This window comes from Acomys minous (genome assembly GCF_964271855.1).
Source record: "Acomys minous genome assembly, chromosome: 10".
Taxonomy (NCBI): Eukaryota; Metazoa; Chordata; class Mammalia; order Rodentia; family Muridae; genus Acomys; species Acomys minous.
Window position 1 is genome coordinate 110,345,013 of NC_140491.1, and position 19,999 is coordinate 110,365,011.

Sequence of the window (19,999 nt, forward strand, 5' to 3'; positions counted from 1 at the left end):
TGCTATAGGCTGGCGCTTGTTTGATAACAGCATGGTGACAACATAGACGAGAACCAGGTTGTGACCCGTTACGCCTATGTACTCTTCTACCGTTGGCGAAACTCTCCTGTGGAGAGACATTCCCACCCCCCACCCCCAGGGCAGGTCACTCTGAACACCACCCAGACCTAGGCCCTAAAGCTGAGGCTGCTGCCAGCCAGGGAATAGGCCCTGGCCAGGCGCCCGTGGTGGCTCCCACATGGACAGCTCCTGAACGCTTCTCCCCCAATGTGGACCGCCAAGCCCTCACGTACAGCAACATGAAAGAGGTCAATTAGCAGGCCCCTGGCTGATGGAGGGACTGGGTTTGGGGGATCCCCTACAGAGGGCCACCTCTTTGCCACTTTTTCTTCTGTCACTAAGAGGACACTGGTTCCACCAATGGGAAATTGAGGTTGTGATTTGGGGGTGGGAACCTCACAAATTGTGACCTCGTGTCAACTGGGTCCCCAGGTTAGTGGGGCCTTGGCTTTTTCAGCTGCCTTTAGTACTGCGTGTTGTACCTTTAATTCTTTCTGACCTGCATTATAAACATTATAATTTTATCCTAAGAATTGTAAATTTTTTTGCAGTTTGGAAGTGATTGTTGCTGTTTAAATATATCTTAAAATAAGTAGAAAAAAATTTAATCTTGAGTAAAGGAACAAGTGCTTAAGACTGTGAAGTATAAAGGCAGGAAAATGGGAGAGACGCAGAAGTTCCTTCTGACTCTGGGTTCAGAGACTTGACCACCTTCATGCTTCCCAAATCAGCAGGGATAACCCATCACCTACTGGCCACAGTCTTTATGCAGGAATGACACCTCGAGACCATATGGAATGTCCCATCAACCCTAGCAAGAACTGTACTGGGCAATTATGCAAAACTCAATAGGCAGAATATCAGATACTAGTTAATATAAATGAAACATATTCTAATTTTACTAGTAAAAAGGTTTTTTTAAGGACACAGAGTTGGGTGAGTAGGGAAGGGGGTATGGACCTGAGAAGAGTTGAGGGAAGGAATATGATTCAAACATAACTGTTCCAAACATGAAGCTCTCAAAGAACTAATTTTTGTAAAGGGTAGCAAATCCCGGGGTGGTGGTGCACACCTTTAATCACAGTACTAGGGAGGCAGAGGCAGGCGGATCTCTGAGCTCAAGGCCAGACTGGTCTACAGAATAAGTTTCAGTCCACTCAGAACTATACAGAGAAACCCTGTCATGGGAAAAAAAAAACCGTAAAAGGGTAACAAAAGTTTATCTCACAACCTATGGGGCACTGGTTCCAATCAAAGGATAACAATTGTAGCAAAAGGTTAACCAATGCCACACCCCCACATCTCTGCAGTCTCGGTATGTCTATATTTTGGACTTGTCTTTACTTTCTTTTCATTTTTAAATTTTTTTTATTTTTATGTGTATGGGTGTTTTGTCTGTATGCATGTCTATGTACCATGTGGGTGCCAGGTTCCTGTGGCAGCCAAAAGAAGGTATTAGACCTTCTGAAAATGCAGTTATGGACAGTTGTGGCTAACATGTGAGTACTGGGAATTGAACCCAGGTCCTCTGGAAGAGCAACCAGTGCTCTTAATCACTGAGCCATCTCTCCAGCCATTTGTCTTTGGCTTCTAATCTTACACTTGCCAATCAAGTCCTCTGAACTGGGTTTTATACCTCCATATTCTCTGAAATTGGCTAACCTCCCTATGACTCATGGCTTTACCAGAAAAGTGAGTTTAGTAAATATTTACGAGGCTCAAAAGGCACTGCTAAACAAGTACGCATCAGAAATTGCCCGCTTATTTCACCGGAAGAGACTTTAACACCATTATTTGCTTTTCTGATTCTTGGTTATTAGATATCCTTCTTCAAAGTCTCCTCCATTCAATACCAGGTGACAATGCAGCTGTTCCAGGTGACGATCCAGCTGTTCTCTACAAGCATCTCTGGGTTCAGGTGTCTCATGAATCCTCTCACTTTTTTTTTTAATCTGAGACAGGGTTTCTCTGTGTAGTCTTGGCTGTCCTGGACTCACTTTGTAGACCAGGCTGGCCTCAAACTCACAAAGATCCACCTGCTTCTGCCTCCCGAGTGCTGGGAATAAGAGCGTGCGCCACCACGCCCAGAGAATCATCTACCTCCTGAAGGGCATCCACCATGTGTAGTGAGATGGGGCTGTCAGCCATGTGACACTGAGTAATGCTGCTGTTGTGACCTGTGAAAAAGTTCCAAAGGAGGGAGATCTGTGTGCCTATGCTACCTAATGTCACAATTTCCTTTTTCTAGGCTGCTACTCCTCATGCTCACTTGACCCCCACCACTGGATGGTTGGAACCTGGCACATTCTTTCTTTAGCATCTTTGGTGTTTTCTCGGCCCCTTCTACAGGCAGTCTCCTTCGGGTTTGCTGAATGCATTTTAGATGTGTCCACAGGTGGCAAACAAATATTCATTTCCACTAGAGAAAGTCTGTTTGGTGAAGCTTGGGGTTCTACACCCGACAGCTTCCTTTTCCTCCATTTTCCTTTGTCTGTGGTCTTCCCTGCCATCCAATAGCATCCGCCTTCCCTTGCTTGCCAGCTATGCCCGAAGTTCAAGGCATAGAGATACCCAGTCCTATTAACTAGGTCTTTATTGAAAGCAATGATTATCAAGGACATCCTAGTTCAAATAACTAAAAGAAAACGTCTTTTGATGAGGTAGCCGAGTTTCTGGCAATGTGGCATTACTGCGCTTCAGGACCCAGAGCCCTCCCTCCCTCTGTGAGGTGAGGACAAAAATTCCTGAATAAAATATAAAAATACCACCTTTACTGCATCCGCATGAGAGCCAAGTGGCAAGAAAGGCCCCTCGGACAGCTCTAGTGACTCGCAAGACTCAGTGAACTTGCGCACAGCTCGCACACTCTGGAGGCAGAAGGCAAAGCACGGAGACCACCCAAGTCGGCACGACCTACATCACAACCTTCATAACCCTGCAGCCCACAGCACACCCTCGCTGAAGGAGGGAGCTAACATAAACTCTCCACCACTCCTCCCCTAGAAACGATGTGGAAAATTAACATCTCAAAACCTAGCAGTGAGGAAAACAGGAGGAATTATACTCTGGGAACGTACAGCCAAAAGCTTGGGCCTCACACAAGTTTGCACACAAAGGCCGGGCGTGGTGGCGCACGCCTTTAATCCCAGCACTCGGGAGGCAGAGGCAGGCGGATCGCTGTGAGTTCGAGGCCAGCCTGGTCTACAAAGCGAGTCTAGGACAGCCAAGGCTACACAGAGAAACCTTGTCTCAAAAAACCAAAAAAAAAAAAAAAAAAAAAAAAAAAAGTTTGCACACAAATCCATGTTTCAAGCTGTCTTTTTAAAAAGAAAATTAACGTGAAAGTAATCTTATGAGATTGGTCCTGGAGTAACAATGTCCCAGGAACGTAACTAAGGCAAGTGCAAATCCTTTGTTGAAAATGCCTCCTTCATTCCAAGGCACAAAGACACTCCATCGACAAAGGCGCAAGAAACCTAAACAACTCAAGGTTCAAAAGTAATAAACACACAGGGCACTGAGGCTATGAGAAACAGCCTGCAGAAACAAGAAGTCTCCAGACGCCTGGATTACCCAACACAGGATATTAAAAAACATCTTTAACACATTTGTACTAGAAACTATTGATTGCTATATTTAATAGCTGGTTAAACATAGCGCCACAGAGAGACTGCTATTGTTAGATTAACAAAGAAATTGTCAAGAATAGCAGTCAAGGTGGTGAAGGAATTTAAACACTAAAAGGACAGAAAGAAAAGTTTATGTACCAAAAGCTATTATAAAGAAAAAAGGAGGGAGCTGCAGAAACGGCTCAGTGGTTAAGGGCATTGATTGGACCACCTCCCCTCGGTGGGGAGGCCTGGTGGCACTCAAAGAAAGAATAAGCAGGCTACCAAGTTGAGACTTGATAGCCTATGACCATATAGTGGGGGAGGAGGTCCCCCTCGGTCATAGACCTAGGGGAGGGGAATAGGGTAAAAGAGAGAGGGAGGGAGGAATGGGAGGATACAAATAATAGGATAACAATTTAATTGTAATCTGAATAAATTAATAAAATTAAAATTAAAAATTTAAAAAAAAGAACACTGATTGGTCTCCCAGAGGTCCTGAGTTCAATTCCCAGGAACCACTCGGTGCCTTGTCACAACCATCTATAATGGGATCCAATGTCCTCTTCAGGTATGCAGACGTACATGAAAACATAGCACTCATATACATAAAATACATAAATAAATAAATCTTTTATTTTAAAAAAAAACTCACAGCAATCCACCTGCCTCTGCTGCCTGAGGGCTAGAGACTGGCTATAATTTCTAAAAGCTGAAAATGACAAGCATTGGCATGTAGGTTTAGAACTGGAACTTTCTGTTAGCTCAGCTACTTTAAAATATAAACATATAATTACTATATGACTCACAATTCCTTTCCTAGTTGCGTATCCGAAGGCACCTGAACATTTGCTAACCTGAAGTGCCCCACGATCTAAAATTTCAAGTACCAAAGCAAAAGACAACAAAAATCTATTTTAATCAGGTCTAACGGACAAATAACATTCAGAGACAAGTAAATATTAGTAAACATAAATACAATAATTGCACACAAGTGAAAATTTCAGTTCATTGGAAGACATGCATAATATATTCTTCACGTACTTATACTTAATGATACTTTCAGCACAAATGTAACAATGTTAGAACGAACCACACTGAAAATCTGACTAACCTGTCATACTGAGATATTTTAGAACTTTTCTTGGCAATGCACTGTGAAAATGGAGAAATTGGGCTGGAGAGATGGCTCAGTGGTTGGGAGCACTGACTGTTCTTCCAGAGGACCCAGGTTCAATTCCCAGCACCCACATTGCAGCTCACAACTGTCTGTAACTCCAAGATCTGACACCCGTAGACATACAATGCACATAAAATAAAAATAAATAAATTTTTAAAAAAGAAAATGGAGAAATATACCAGCACTTATCTATAAATCAATGAATACATTTAAATTAGGAGGACACGTATGAACTGGAGGCCCTCCCTATTCAGTCCAAAAATGTGAGCAAAAGAAGCAAAAAGTGTAAGCATTCATTCAAAATTGTATGATTCCCCCACAGAGATAAGTTTTCAAAATAAAATATTCTGTAAAATGCTGGTATAAAACTGTTGTACAAACATTGATGTATTTCAATATTCCTAGAATAAGCAGGAAGTTAAAGGGTATGTATTATATTAAAGTATGAAGTGCTTAGAAAAATATCTAATAAAAGATGTTAAGCCTTAAGACAAAAACACAAATGTTTATTGAAATATATGACAAAGACTTTAATTAGTGAAGGGAGATCCATTATGACAGACACTTTCTTAGTTTGCAATCTCAGTCCTTAGAAGACTGAGGCAGGAGGATAAAACATTCAAGGCTATCCTGGGCTACACAACAAGACCCTGTCTCAGGAAACAAAATACGGAAAAAAACAGAAAGAGAACAGGCCTTTCCCTCAAGCAATGAAACAGCTGGGAACCCAGCTCACACCTGACAGTGATCCAAACACAGACCAGTGGGGAAATCATCACATTTTTTTCAATCAATAGTGCTGGAACAATTTGTTTCAAAATAAAGACATGAAGTTAAACGCATACTTCACAAAATCAGCCAAAATTAGTTTCAGGTAAATTAAAACCTAACTATGAAAAGCAAGAACACAAAACTTCTAGAAGACAAAGCCCTGAGCTATCTTTATGACTCCAACTGAGGAAGGAGTTTTTAAACCAGACAGAAGAAATCCAAGCTACAGGGCTGGAGAGCTAGCTCAGAGGTTAGGAACACTGACTATTCTTCCAGAGCTCGTGAGTTCAATTCCAAGCAACCACATGGTGGCTGAAAACCATCTATAATGGAATCTAATGCCTTCTTCTGGCCTGGAGATGAATATGTGGGCAGAGCAATGTATACATGATAATAAATAAAGAAATCTTAGAAAGAAAGAAAGAAAGAAAGAAAGAAAGAAAGAAAGAAAGAAAGAAATCCAAGCTATAAAGGAAGCTATCGACTTGTGAAACTAACGCCGTATGTGGACCAAAAGGCATTACATGAAGTGACAGAAAGGACAGATTGGGAAACAATGATGACAGCACATGAACGCTATGTCAGACTGCTTTTGGAAAACAGCTTTTAACGTTCTACAAGTCAGAAAGAATGACAAAGAACCAAATCACTGGATGAAGCGTAAGTAGCTCATAAACTCAGAAGAGGAGCTCAGGGCTGTGGCCAATAAGAGAAATTCAAACCATGGAAGGCCCATTCCCAAACAACCGGGCTTGAGAAGCGCAATAAAACGGTTTGATGAGGTTACAGGGCAGAGCATGTTCAAACTCTGCTGATGAGAATGAAAATCTGTGCCTTAGGGCCGGGCGTGGTGGCGCACGCCTTTAATCCCAGCACTCAGAAGGCAGAGGCAGGCGGATCTCTGTAAATTCAAGGCCAGCCTGGTCTACATAGTGAGTCCACGACAGCCAAGACTACACAGAGAAACCCTGTTTCAAAAGAGAAAAGAAAAATCTGTGCATTTTTTTGGTAGGCAGCTTGGTATTGCTTAGCAAAATTAAATGTGTTCCCATTCGAGAGACATCTTGTATGTGTGCACTGAGAGAAACAGAAGGACATGTAGGCTGGGTTGGGATCACAGAGCTGGAAAATAATATAAGTATATTTAACAGATGGCATCAATAAGGTATGAGGTCTTTTCATAATGAACTCCATGTAGAGCAATACAAATTAATAAGCTACAATCACCAACCACAATGAATCTGAAAACCAACACGTGAGATTAAAAGAAGCGAGTCGCAGGCAAATCCACGCAGTATGTTTTCATTTAAGGGATGTTTAGAAACAATTCAAACTGAGCAACTCCAGGTCTAACCACACACCAGGAAGTAGTGGTGACTGCGAAGACTAAAGGATGTGGCCAAAGCTCAGAGCAGATGCTGGCAGAGAAGGAAGAAGGAGACACCTAAGGACTTTCGGACACGGCGATGTCCTGCTTCTCAGCCCAGGTGCTAGAGGCAAAGCAGCCTGTTCCAAATAGTTCTGTATACCTGCTTTACATTATTAAAAATACATCAGAAGACAGGAGTGGTGGGCTGGAGAGATGGCCCGCCTGTTAAAGGCTAGGCTCACAACCAAAAATATAAGAAGACAGACATGGTGACACACACCTTTAAACCCAGCACTCAGGGAGGTGGAGGCAGGCGGATCACTGTGAGTTCGAGGCCAGTCTAGTCGACAAAGTGAGTCCAGGACAGCAAGGCTACACAGAGAACCTCTGCCTCGCAAAAAATAAAAATAAAAATAAAAATAAAAATATATATATAATTTAGATGCCTTTATTATTTGAATATTTCAAATAAAACTATTTTGTCCCACACAATAAGAAAAGGTACTTTAGTGTCCTCTTTGGTAACTTATAAAAGGCAGCCACAACACCTGGGGTTCTCTCTTTTATAAGATGATAATCAAGTGTTTTTGTGGGGCTGCAGTTAGGGACTGAACCTGGGCCTTCAAACATTCCAGGCAAGTACTAGACCAGTGACCAGCACACAAGCCCTAACGCACACTTCTAGGAATGCTCCCTGTCAATCAGCAACAGGTCTCAAGTAAACCCTGGACGGTCTCTGCATCTCAAAAACCATGGTAGAAAACTCTATTGTGTCTCATTTGCTCATAAGAGCTCTCACGCTGTTTAAGGGGTGTCATCCTACGGTTTTGCTGTCTAGTGAAAACGTAGCGTAAGCCAAACGTGTAATTTTATGGCTTCTGGAAGCCACATTTCAATATCTGATCAATACCTTTAAATTATTAGCAAGGTGTTTTATCTCTTTTTCCATAGTCTGTTTTCAAATCCAGTGTGTGCTTTACTCTCCCAGCACTTTTCCCCCCCGGAGACAGGGTTTCTCTGTGTAGCCTTGGCTGTCCTGGACTTGCTTTATAGACCAGGCTGGCCTTGAACTCACAGCGATCTGCTTGCCTCTGCCTCCCGAATGCTGGGATTAAAGGCGTGCGCCACCACGCCTAGCTCTCTTCCAATGCTTCTTGAAGAACACTAACCACATGCTGAGCAGGATGTAGTTGGTGACTGCCATCCTAAACTGCTGGGCTTGATGGGGGTGACCACCCCCAAGGCTCTGGCCTGTGACCAATGAGAGAGCCCAGCACCTCAAACACACCTCCCTGTGACAAAGGTGCAGAGTTCCGGCGGCTTTAGCGCTAAGTCGAGGCATGCACCTTATCCACACAGAAAAGTAGAAAACAGGTTGTTCTCAGTCTTATCTTTTCTTTCTTTATAGCTCCCTGATTGTCCTCTGAATCGGACCTGAAGGAACGTCTTGGGAAGCGGAAAATAATAATGCTTCGGAATTCTTAAGCCCATTTTCCTCAGGAATCTAAAAAAAAAAAAAAAAATTTAAAGACTACCACTCATCAATCAACAGCTTCTCAACACAGTTGACGCAGGCTGCCATTTTATTTCCGCTTTATTTAGAAAAATGGAGCCTAAACATAGACTGGCCAACATCCAATATGTAAACTAAAGTGGAGTGAGCGTGGGGCATGCGGAGTCCCAAGGCTCCCCTGAGCTAACGGCCCTGAGGACACACGCACGTTTCCTCACACGATTAGATTGGGCTTAGATTCCACCTGTCGGATTGTTCATGGTTAATTCCCTACATTATTTATACTGCAGCTATTGTTCTTCCGTTTCTATATTCACCCACGGCCTCTGCCTCAGTCATGACAGAAACCAAATTGAAAAGGCTGACTTCATGACTTATTTAGCGGTGTTCTGAGGGGAAATATACAGTTGCCAAGAGCTTCTGCTTCCTTCTTTCTTAAGGACCAGATATTATAATTTCTGTAGAACAACTTTTGTAGTAATAAAAGCCAAATACTGACTAATTAGCAGGGAGCTGCAGAAATGAGATCATCAATATTTATGGGAATTTTCTCCCCACCCGTTTTCGCTTCGTAGCGTTTCTAGTGTTGTTTAGTGAGTGTATTCATTCTGCAGTGGTAATTGCAGAAAGGTGTTAGTAATGAGAGCCAAGCATCTCTTCCCGGGATTCATTTGTATGCTTATAAGAACATTCATTTTCCAGGTCTTCCCCTGTTTTGTAAACCGTATTTTATCCAAAGCAGCTCAGAATAGTCTTCACTAACCCCGGCACCTGGGTTTTTTTCTACTTTTCAAACTTCATAAGCCAATAAAAATATTTTAATTATGATGTTAGCATAAAGGCACTAGTTCCATGTTTGGCCGCTTACAGTTATAGAAAAATGTAAATTGAACACTTATTTTCTACCTCATCGTCCCATTCAAGCAGCATTAGCTCACATCAGTTACACACACACACACACACACACACACACACACACACACACACACACACACACACACACGCCCTGCAAAGCACCTACTCAATTGTCCCTGGTTGGGCGTGGGAACTGCCTTTCTTGCAGGCTTACATATGCTGCTGATGCCAATGGACCTGACGCTCTGAAAATGCCTGTGTTGAAGAGAGGCCGCTTCAGGAGCAAGAATGGACACAGAGATAATCTGGTATTTAAGGATAAAGCCTACACTGAGAAAACACGGCTTTGTTTCTCTCTGGAGGTTTAAGTGAGGCTGCTTGCAGTAGCATTTAGAAATACTCTCTAAGCAACCTGGTGTGGCATCTGGATGCCTCCGACGCAGTTGATCTGGACAGAAATGTGCTGATCGGGTGAGGCACACCACAGAGCTTCTGAGGTTTTCTAACCCCAGAAAAACGTATATTTCATTAGCTATTTGTCTGTTCCTTGTTTCGAGGAAAGCTCTCGATCTACAACCTGGACAGTCCTGGAATTCTTGGTAAGCCCCTTGCCTCGGCCTCTCAAGTGCTGGAATTATGTGGGACCCACCGCCCAGCTTTTACTATTGTTTACATTGACTGGAGTTGAACTCATCACATTTTAGATGGACAGACTTAGATAAACGGCTTGTAGGTGGTAACATATCTAGTTTGACGTTATGTGACGTGATATGGCTGCTAGAACAGTTGCTGTCCTGTGTGGCTCTTGTAATGACCTTACCCAACAGGACTCCCCTAGAGCAGTGGTCTTGTTGGTCTCTCACCCATCAGCAGCACTTGAGACCTTGTGAGAAATACCTTCTCCACACTCAACCAGAGTCTCTGGGAATGGGGCTCAACATGTGAAAAACCCTCCAACCATCTCTGACCCATGTAGATGTTTTGAGTGCTGTGCTGGGACAGTGTCTGTCAAACTTTAATGTGCACACACACACACACACACACACACACACACACACACACACACACACACACACACAGAGCCTGGTGAACATCTCCAGCTCAGATTCTCATGCAGCAGGTAAAAGGTAGAATTCAAGCTCCTGCACCGTAGATTCAGGACACTGCTAATCCTGGATCCTTCCTTGGAAAAACCCAGAACATTCTCTCCAGCACCAATGAAATCAGCACACTTCCCTTCTCCAAGAAGTGGGACCTCAAGAGCCCACTGCACTGAGGGGTGGGGGGGGAGGGGGGCTGTGTTCTTTTGACAAGACATGTTTAGTCAGGACCCTTTGAGAGCTATAAATAGATTCTCCCTTCTGGTTGTTTGCATTATCAGACAACCTGCCACGTGTCCGCGCTCCCATTTCCTCCAGTAGGTTAACAGTGATTCAATCTATTCGGACCTGGAAGCCGATTCTACGAGGCTGGAACATTTGAATGAAAAATGGGTAATCCCGCCGCATCTCCCTTGGCGAAGTGGTATTTAATCAGCACTACTGTTTGTATCTGAAGACCTACGGTTTAATCTGAATTACTGTCTGCTGACTTTGGCTCCAGAGAAGGCAAAAAGAATAACGGACAGACAGGAAGCTCTGCAGCAGTGCTGAGGCCACTCGAGTTTGCCCATCACAATCACAGCCAAGAGCTGGTCAGACTGTCTCAAGTTCAGCTTGCTTGGTTCTCAGGAGATGTCATGAGGTGTTCAAGAAAAACAGTTGCCCTCCACGTGGGATGGGGCATCCTTTTTAAATTATTTCCCCACCTGAGTCTTCTATTATTACACTTTCCCCCACATCTTCCTATAGAAGGAAAATAGAGCAAACGTCTTTGGTAGTAATTGTTAACATAATACCATAATTTTGTCATCTTATGTCTTTTAAGAACTAGAGCACATGGGCTGGAGAGATGGCTCAGCGGTTAAGAGCACTGACTGCTCTTCCAGAGGTCATGAGTTCAATTCCCACCAACCACATGGTGGCTCACAACCATCTATAATGTGATCTGATACCATCCTCTGGCCTGCAGATGTACATGCAGGCAGGCTCTGTATACATAATAATAAATAATAAATCTTTTAAAAATTAAATGTTAAGTTTTTAAAAAAAAAGAACTAGAGCACAAAACGAAAAGTTAGGAAGTCCTGCTGTGTCTACAGAGTGAGTTCCAGGGCAGCCGGGGCTATACAGAGAGACTCTGTCTTGAAAAAACAAAAATAAACAAACAAAAATCTTTGATATAACACCGTGAAAGCCCTTCACTTTCTTTTTTTGAAGGGGAGGTGGGGTAGAGAGGCTGACCTCAAACTGAGAGAGCCGCCTGCCTCTGCCAGGTGAGTGCTGGGATTAAAGACATGCACCACCATGCCTGGCAAGGTTCCAGTTTCCAACCAAAAAATTTTTTTCATTATTTATTAAGAAAAAACAAAGCCAGAATTAAATAGTTAATTTGTTGGGGAGTTTTGGGTTGGGTTGGTTTTAATTTGGGGAGTTTTGTTGTTATTGGTGGTGTTGGTGGTGGTTGGTTGGTTTTTGGTTTGGGTTTTTTATTTGTTTTGGGTTTTGTTTTGTCGTGTGTGTGTGTGTGTGTGTGTGTGTGTGTGTGTGTGTGTGTTTAGTTTGATTTATTACCTTTCTCTTTCAGTTTTGGCAAAAACCTATAGTACATGGAACATAATTTGTGTAATACAAGAGTGTCCTGCAAGGTAGACTCATGGTAGATACATACAGATATAGTCATACACATGTGAACTTCCTTTTCAAAATTAAAACTATGAGTTAAACTCAACAATTAAGCTCAGTTTATAGAGTAAGACTCATAAGGAGTAGGTCCTGCTGTGTCTACATCTCTGTGCCCCTGAAGAAGGCAAGCCAGGCCAATAGGATGAAACTTTTAACTACTGAGATCTATGTTAATTGATCCTTACATCGCTATAAATATAAAACAATCAGTTATTGTTTGAACAGAGAATGTGAAAACAAGTTCTACAAATCAATACAGTAAGAGGTTAAATTCAGAGGTCCATTGTACTTGAAAATAAGCAATTTGTGTGGTTTGTTTATTTGGTTGATTGGTTGGTTTTTGAGACAGTGTTTCACTATGTAGCCTTTGCTGGCCTTGGACTACCATGTACACACACACACACACACACACACACACACACACACACACACACACACACACCACCCTCCTGAAACTCACAGAAATCTGCCTGCCTCTGCCTAGTGCTTGAGATTAAAGGCATGTACCACCCTACCTGGTTAACTTGGGTCTTTTGTATGAATTTAGATACCTGTAGATTATAAATGAGGTGGGATTTTATAGCTATTGAATTTACTATGAAAGCACATCATGTTGTCACCCAAAGAAGGAAGGCTGTATCCTGGATGGTCTGGATGCTTAGTAGCCCCTCTCTTGGGGTAGGAAACTCACAGGTGTGACAAATTTCACTTACAAGGAATTGATTGTGCATGTCACCTCTTCACACTTACCAGCCTGTTGACTTTGAACAAAGGCCCTTAACCTCCCTCAGCCCCAGATTCCTTAACTCACACCACCCACAAATAAGGATGAAGAGTTCCAACTTGTTTTCTGAATAAATTCTGTTCTTCCTTGTTGAAGCACGGGACCACAACATGTACTTTTCCGTGCTGTGGGACTATTGGCCCTGGCTGGAAACCCCTCCCACCACACCCAGCCAGCTCTTTCAGAGACCTAGCACATCAGTCCCTCTCAGCAACAACCCCTCCCCCACCCACCCCCACCCCCACGGCTCAGTCCCTCCCCCATTTGCTCCACCCACCACACTGGGCACTCTTCTGCTGAACTGACTGCTCCTCCTAGAGGCCAGAGACTCAAAAGAGCATCACTAACAAGTTCCCATGAATGATGCAGCTGCCAATCCAAAAAAAAAAAAGATTCCTTCAGAACACTTGCTTTAGCCTACCAGAGCTTTGAGGAGAAGAAGGCCAGTTTATTTTCTTTAGAATCCCTGACTCCAAGCAGACATCTGCCGACTAGGAGAATAGGTAGACAAGTTGTCCCTCTTGCCAGCAGTGGATATAAAATTTCAAACTATCCTCAGTGCACCAAAAGGGCCCGAGGCCCTTCATCATGATCCAGCTCTCTCCAAGGACAAGCACAGACGAAGGGCCCCCTGCTGAGCTCAGAACTTCAGCCTGCTATCCAATGTTGCTGAAAATGCCACCAGAAAATGCCTTTTCTCTTTTACTTTGTTGTGTCATGTTGTGGGGTGTGTGTGTGTGTGTGTGTGTGTGTGTGTGTGTGTGTGTGTGTGTGTGTGTGTGTAACTGCATCTGCAGTCCACAAATTTTGTTTTGAATCTATGAAATGATCCTCTAGGATCAGACACTTGGAAATAAATATGATAAACCTTGTCCTCTGACAAGGACCTCCTACTTAATGGTGCTCATATGTCAACGCATAAAGGAAGACATGTACGACACCAACTAATGAAACATGTCTTTAGAGCTGCTAGGTTCATTTCCAAAGTACACTATTAAGTGCTCTCTCTAAAATCAATATCCTAAATCAAGTTGAATTAAATTTCTCTGACTGTCCAGGAAACTTTTCAAAACTACAGGTACCCTGGGCGGACGGACGGACACACACACACACACACACACACACACACACACACACACGCAAATCAACTTTTTTTTTTAAGTTTCTGGTGGGTCCCACATGCAGTCGTTTGAACACACCGATTAATACTTAAGTAATATACATGTAGCTGAGAATCATTCCAGGAAGCCAGAAAATCGAGAATTTCCTCTTGAAAGGATTTTTGACCTAATAATGTTTCACCTGGACTAGGTTAGGTCACCGTGTGAAAGGCAGGGTTTTCAACCTGGAATGTTACTCTATTGCCCTTTGGTTTCCTGGAGGGGAGAAATGTGGGAGGCATTTCTTCCAAAGATCAAGTTTTGCGTCATGGTGCTATGGGGCATGAGGTACTCCACAATAACAATAGGGCCATTAGTCAATAGGCCAGGAAGAAGGGAAGCCTGTCACAGGATGACGCCAATTACCCAATTATTCTGAACTCAAACACTAAATCCCTAACTTTGTCTCCTGGCATCATGACTGGGCTCTGACCTGGAGAAGCAATCACCAGAACTTCCTGCATCGCCATTCCTGCTGGTACCACATCCGGGTAAACTAAGGTGGGTTTAGGAATGTACTGAGGCAGATTGACTGAAGATGAGTCTGCCTTTGAGTACAAATATGGTGGCGTCAACAATTAACCTCCCATTGAAAATACTTTTCCTGTTTATGCCCACGCTCTGGTGGGAAAAAATGGGGCCCTGAATATTAAGTTCGGAACATGACTTCCTTTGTGCTTAGTTTACTTAAGGTGGAATTATAGTTTTAATTCAGAGAGAGAAAATTTCTTTTTTAAAATCAAATTACCTTGGAGCCATACTTGCTTCCTACCTCTCTTCACCTTCTTGCCTTCCCACTAAGTCTCAAAGATAAAACCCAAGGATTTGCCATGCTACTCTGGACTGGCCTCTGCCCGAGGAATGGAAAAGGCCGGTGAGGCTCTGTGCAGTCTGAGACGGTTCAGTTCATTAAATTGCTTAATGTGAACACTAATTTTTACAATCAGGTAATAAAAATAGATGTTTTCCAAAATGGACAGTAGACAAAGACAGAAAAGGATATAGGTCTCTCTGACGCGGGCCCACGGGCCACTTTATAGCTTGTTAGCCCGCAACGGCACACCAGTCACCAATGAGTGTTTGATGGCATTCGTTTCCTCGGTAACTGCTGGTGTCTTTCATTAAACAACTACTATCAAAGAAAGTGTTTCTTACAAAAGGATGATATGAGGAATGAAAGGCTGTGAACGTGCAAACTAAAGTTCACTGCGTTTTTTTTTTAAATAATAATTTCAAGCCCAATAAAGATTTTATAACCAAATATATCACAGGGGAGGGGATGCTGATGCCACATTAAAGGCTACAACGCTAGGCCCCGCGCCTCTTCCTTTTATTTCTCCTCCTGCCCAAAGTAATACCCTCCCTTTCAAAGGAAGCAGGTGTGAGATCCTGCTACAGTCCGTGCGTCTAATGTCTGTAAAATCCAGGGGACATCGTAGTTTGACCTCTTCAACCCCACAGCTCATGATAGAAGGCAGGGTGGGGGTAGGGGGGGCTACACTCAGCCACTGGAGATGTAGATGCAGCAGATTCTCTTTAACCCTTGCATGGGAGGTAAATGAGCTAAAATGTACAGGAAAACACTCACCAAGGTGGCAATAAGGACGAGCTCCCTGCCTATCATCGCCTGAATTTATGTGGGTGCTGAAGTTTACAAAATTGGGCACATTTTCAGTGCCTCGCTTGCCAGAGCGACATTTCAAGCTCCCAAGAGCTGTCTGTAGCTCATTGTCATATTTAAAAGGACAGAGAGCAATGGCTATCACAGTTTGTCACAGGGGGCACGGCTGAGGAAGGGCATAAGCCTCCCAAGGCTTGAGGTATCAACCAAGGAGAGAAGAAAGAAACATGTCAGCGCTATATCCCCACCCTGTCTGCCCACGTGGATTCCATCCTTTCTCTTGCCAACTTCTGCCTGTCTTCCTGAGCAAAGAGGAAAAAAGAGAGTGGTAGTGTATGAGAGACTTTTTTGTTTGGTTTGGTTTGGATTTTTGAAACAGGGTTTCTCTGTGTAGCCCTGGCTGTCCTGGACTCACTTTGTAGACCAGGCTGGCCTCCAACTCACAGAGATCTGCCTGCCTCTGACTCCCGAGTGCTGGGATTAAAGGCGCGCGCCACCACGCCCACCCAGCTGTGTGAGAGACTTCTGAAGGCAGTCTATTTAAATACTGATCCAGCCCACTAAATGTGGTAGCATGCCTCATCCACACCATGGTTTCACACAGTAAACCTGTTCCTGGGGCTAACTCTTGTAAGAAAGTTGCTGTTGGGATTCCAGGGCCTTCCATATGACCACATCCATCCAAACAAAATTATTTTATTATGTAATCATCATACTGGCTGGCATTTGGAATTCATCTTTACGCTGCCTCTCACAATAGTCTTGGAAATCAATTGCAAGGCTTCAAAATAATAGCTTTAATATTGATAAAGACCAATCTTGTTACTACCTTTAAATAAAAATCTAACTAGGAGGAAAATCCCCCATATATTAAAATATAGTAAGATCCAATAATAATGAAATCTTTTTTTTTTTAATTTGTGCCTGGAAAAAAAAAACCAATCCTTTTATTTCCAATACACACAGGTAGATTTGGCAAGACTGTCTACGGGAGAGATTGGTAGCATTTTCCAATATTTAGCTGTTCATCATTTCAGGGTACACAGAGGTCAGAAATCCTCATCCCCTGGAGTGGGGATACAGCATGGAATTATATCTAGCCAATAAACAGAGAGCAGACAGGAAGCACCTTGCTTCCAGGCAGAGTGTCTGTTGGCAGTGGCTGGCTTCATTCTTCTCTTCCCGAGTGACAAGCCCTGAGGTCACATAGATGCTGCTGGTCCTCTGCCTCTCAGAAAGATACAAACTCAAAGCAGATTTGCCACCCATCTACACACCAATCTGCAATCAACATGGCTGCTGTACAAAGTAGTAAACCTTTCTCAGTTCAGTTGCTGATACTCAGAGTCACTTTATTTGTTGTTGTTTTTTAATTTAGTGCATGGGTGCATGTACGTGTGTGTTTGCGTGTGTTTGCACATACTCATGTACATCCCATGGTGTGTGTGTGTGTGTGTGTGTGTGTGTGTGTGTGTTTGTATGTATTCACACACATGTACATGGTACCGGGTGTGTGTATATTTGTGTGTGTGTGTCTGTGTTGCACATGCCATGGTGTGTGTGTGCATGTGTGAGGGGATGGGTATATGTATGTGTGTTTGTGTGTGTTCACAAACACACATGTACATGGTATGGGGTGTATGTGTGTGTTCTTATGTGTCTGTGTTTGCACATGCCATGGTGTGTGTGTGTGTGTGTGTGTGTGTGTGTGTGTGTGTGTGTGTATGTCAGAGAACAACTTTCAGGAGTTGGTTCTTCCTTCTACCTTGTGAGTCAGGGTCTCTCTTGTTTCTTCTGTGCTTTGTACTCAGGCTAGCTGGCTCAAAAGCTTCCAGATGATTCTCCAGGCTCTGCTTCCCATCTCACTGTAGGAACGGCGGGACTACAGATGCACATCACTATACCTGGATTTTTTATGCATCAAACTCGGGTCATCAGCTTTGCAAAGCAAGTGCTTTTACCCATTGAGCCATCTCACTGACCTCTGAGGCACAGCTAGTCTCTGAACAGTGCTCCAACCATAACCAATGCTGTCTTTCCCCGTAACCACTACAGTTCCTTCAAGTCACGAGAACTGGTGTTTCCTTGTGTTCGAGAGCTAGATACCTTTTGACATGCCATTGACTGCTTCCTTGGACGTTCACGGTTTGATATGCCATGGATTTCCTGGAGCTGTCCTTTCAGTACTGTCCCCACTTTCCTTGCCCTGTGGACCGTCATTCCAAGATCTACATAGCTGAGCTTCCCCTGACTTATTCTCAGGCACGCTCCCCTCCTGCTCTGGCTGGAGTGAACTGTGTAGTCACATAGCCCACTTACTCACCTACAAGAAGGTGAACTTCCAAGAGAAGGGCTTTTGTGTAACTTCTGTGCCCCCAGAGCCTCGCACAGTGACAGAGCGTAGGCAACCGTTAACACCTGAGAGAAGTAACGTATGGTTTGCAGATCTGCTTGCACCTGGCATGATCTAGGCACTCACAGCCAACTCTCTGTCTTTATAATTAACTTCATATTATTGTTGCTGTGCTTTAAAACTCCTAGGATGGCTTGCAATTAGCATATTAAAGTACTAGAAAGATGAGTCATTTGTTGAAAGCCTTTAAATGCTGCTCACCAGTACACAAAGCAAATGATATATGGATAGAAGCAACCAACGTAGGGTAGCCTGGGCAGCTGTGCTATTGACAGTCATTAAAAAACCATTTTAGAAAAAGTAATTCCCAACTTTTCTAAGTGTCGTCCTCTTAACTGATTATTGGATTCTGTGATGCCCTCAATCCCAGCTCATTTATCTCATATATTTACTTTCAAAATAACTGCAGAAGACATCAGTTTTGACCACATATTTCTTTTGTTTCTCCTTCGGAGCTTTAAAGACAAAAGGCGGTCATGACCTCAGTGTGATGCTAAGGAGGTAACCAGCTTGGTCTCAGCCTGGCTGTTTATTAGAACCACTGGGGAGATTCAGGTACATGCCTGGGCCTCACCCACCAGAAGCGTTCAACATAATTGACCTAGGGCACGATCCAGGTGTTTTCTAAATCCTCCACTTAGCATTGAAGACTGCTACTTTCGTCCAGTGACCTATAGAAAATAATGTTGGATTAGAAGTGAGGGACTCATCCATCCATTCAACAATCAAACCCGTAAACCATCTGGGTAAACACTAGGCATTACACTGAGACCTGGAATACAAAAAAAAAATGAATTTTAAAAAATTCTACTAAGGCTCACCTTCCAGTTAAAGAGAAAGGTAAATTACCTAAGTGCTAGGATTGAAAAAACAAAAAGAAGGCCTTGCAAACAAAGGAAGGCAATTAATTAGCCCATGCTGGGGAAGTTAGAACATGCTTCCTGGAGAAGAGATTGCCCTGGATTCGGAGCAATGGGCAGCATTTGGTCTGCCAAAGAAGGATGTCAAAGACACGCAATAGAGAAGATAGCTGTCACAGAGCGCAGGGTTATGATGCCTGCAGGGGACTCCAGCAATTAATGCAGCCACAGTCTGCCACTGAGTATGCGGAGGCGACAGGTGGAGGCCAGATCAGGGTACGACCGAGGGCCTCAAGCCTTAGCATCAAAGTCACCAGAGAGTCAGAAGCCAGTTGGCTACGTGTGACATGAGACTTAACCTCAGTGCCTGAAGGTCGCTGCTAGTGATGTACGACACACCTGGAAATGAGTTCTTATCTTCTTTAGAGCCCCTTTTCCTGCACAGCAACGGCCTATAGAGATGGTCAAGGGCTAGGCATAGGAAGATTTAGTCCCTCATCATCTGTCTTCATTCTCCTTTTCCCGGGACCATCTGAAATACATGCACAACCTTCTAGAAGACATGAATTCTTCTACAAACTGAACTATCTCTTCCCATTGTTACTGAACTTGGGGCTCCACCACCCAGCTACAAGAAGCTGATAAAATGACCAAATGAATAGTTTTGATCAGGGTGGGGGGTGGGGGGAGATTAGTTTAATGTGGCCACATTGGAATGACTCCCTCCAATAATTCCTTCCGGTTCTGAGATGAGCTTGAGGGTCAAAGCCATGTATATCTTAGAAGTCCTCCGTCCAAGTCTTTCTGAGAGGCGCCTCCTCTGGCTGGCACAAGGCTTTAGGCTTTCTCTTCTTCCAGCGTGAAATTCCTAGGAATTCCAGTTTCTCTCTCTCTCTCTCTCTCTCTCTCTCTCTCTCTCTCTCTCTCTCTCTCTCTCTCCCTCCCTCCCCCCTCTAATTTGTTTATTTTTATTTCATGTGTATTGGTGTTTTGCCTGTATGGATGTCCGTGTACAGGTGTCA

The 19,999-nt window shown here is 43.5% G+C and overlaps 1 long non-coding RNA gene across 1 annotated transcript in view; it reads right to left on the reverse strand.

The window, feature by feature from the left end:
* Positions 1–8,422: 8,422 nt before the first annotated feature.
* The window catches only part of LOC311606642, a 46,120-nt gene continuing 34,543 nt past the window's right edge, over positions 8,423–19,999 (reverse strand). The window contains exon 3 of the long non-coding RNA XR_014782383.1: positions 8,423–8,492. This is a non-coding gene — a long non-coding RNA (uncharacterized lncRNA). The remainder of the gene's footprint in view (positions 8,493–19,999) is intronic.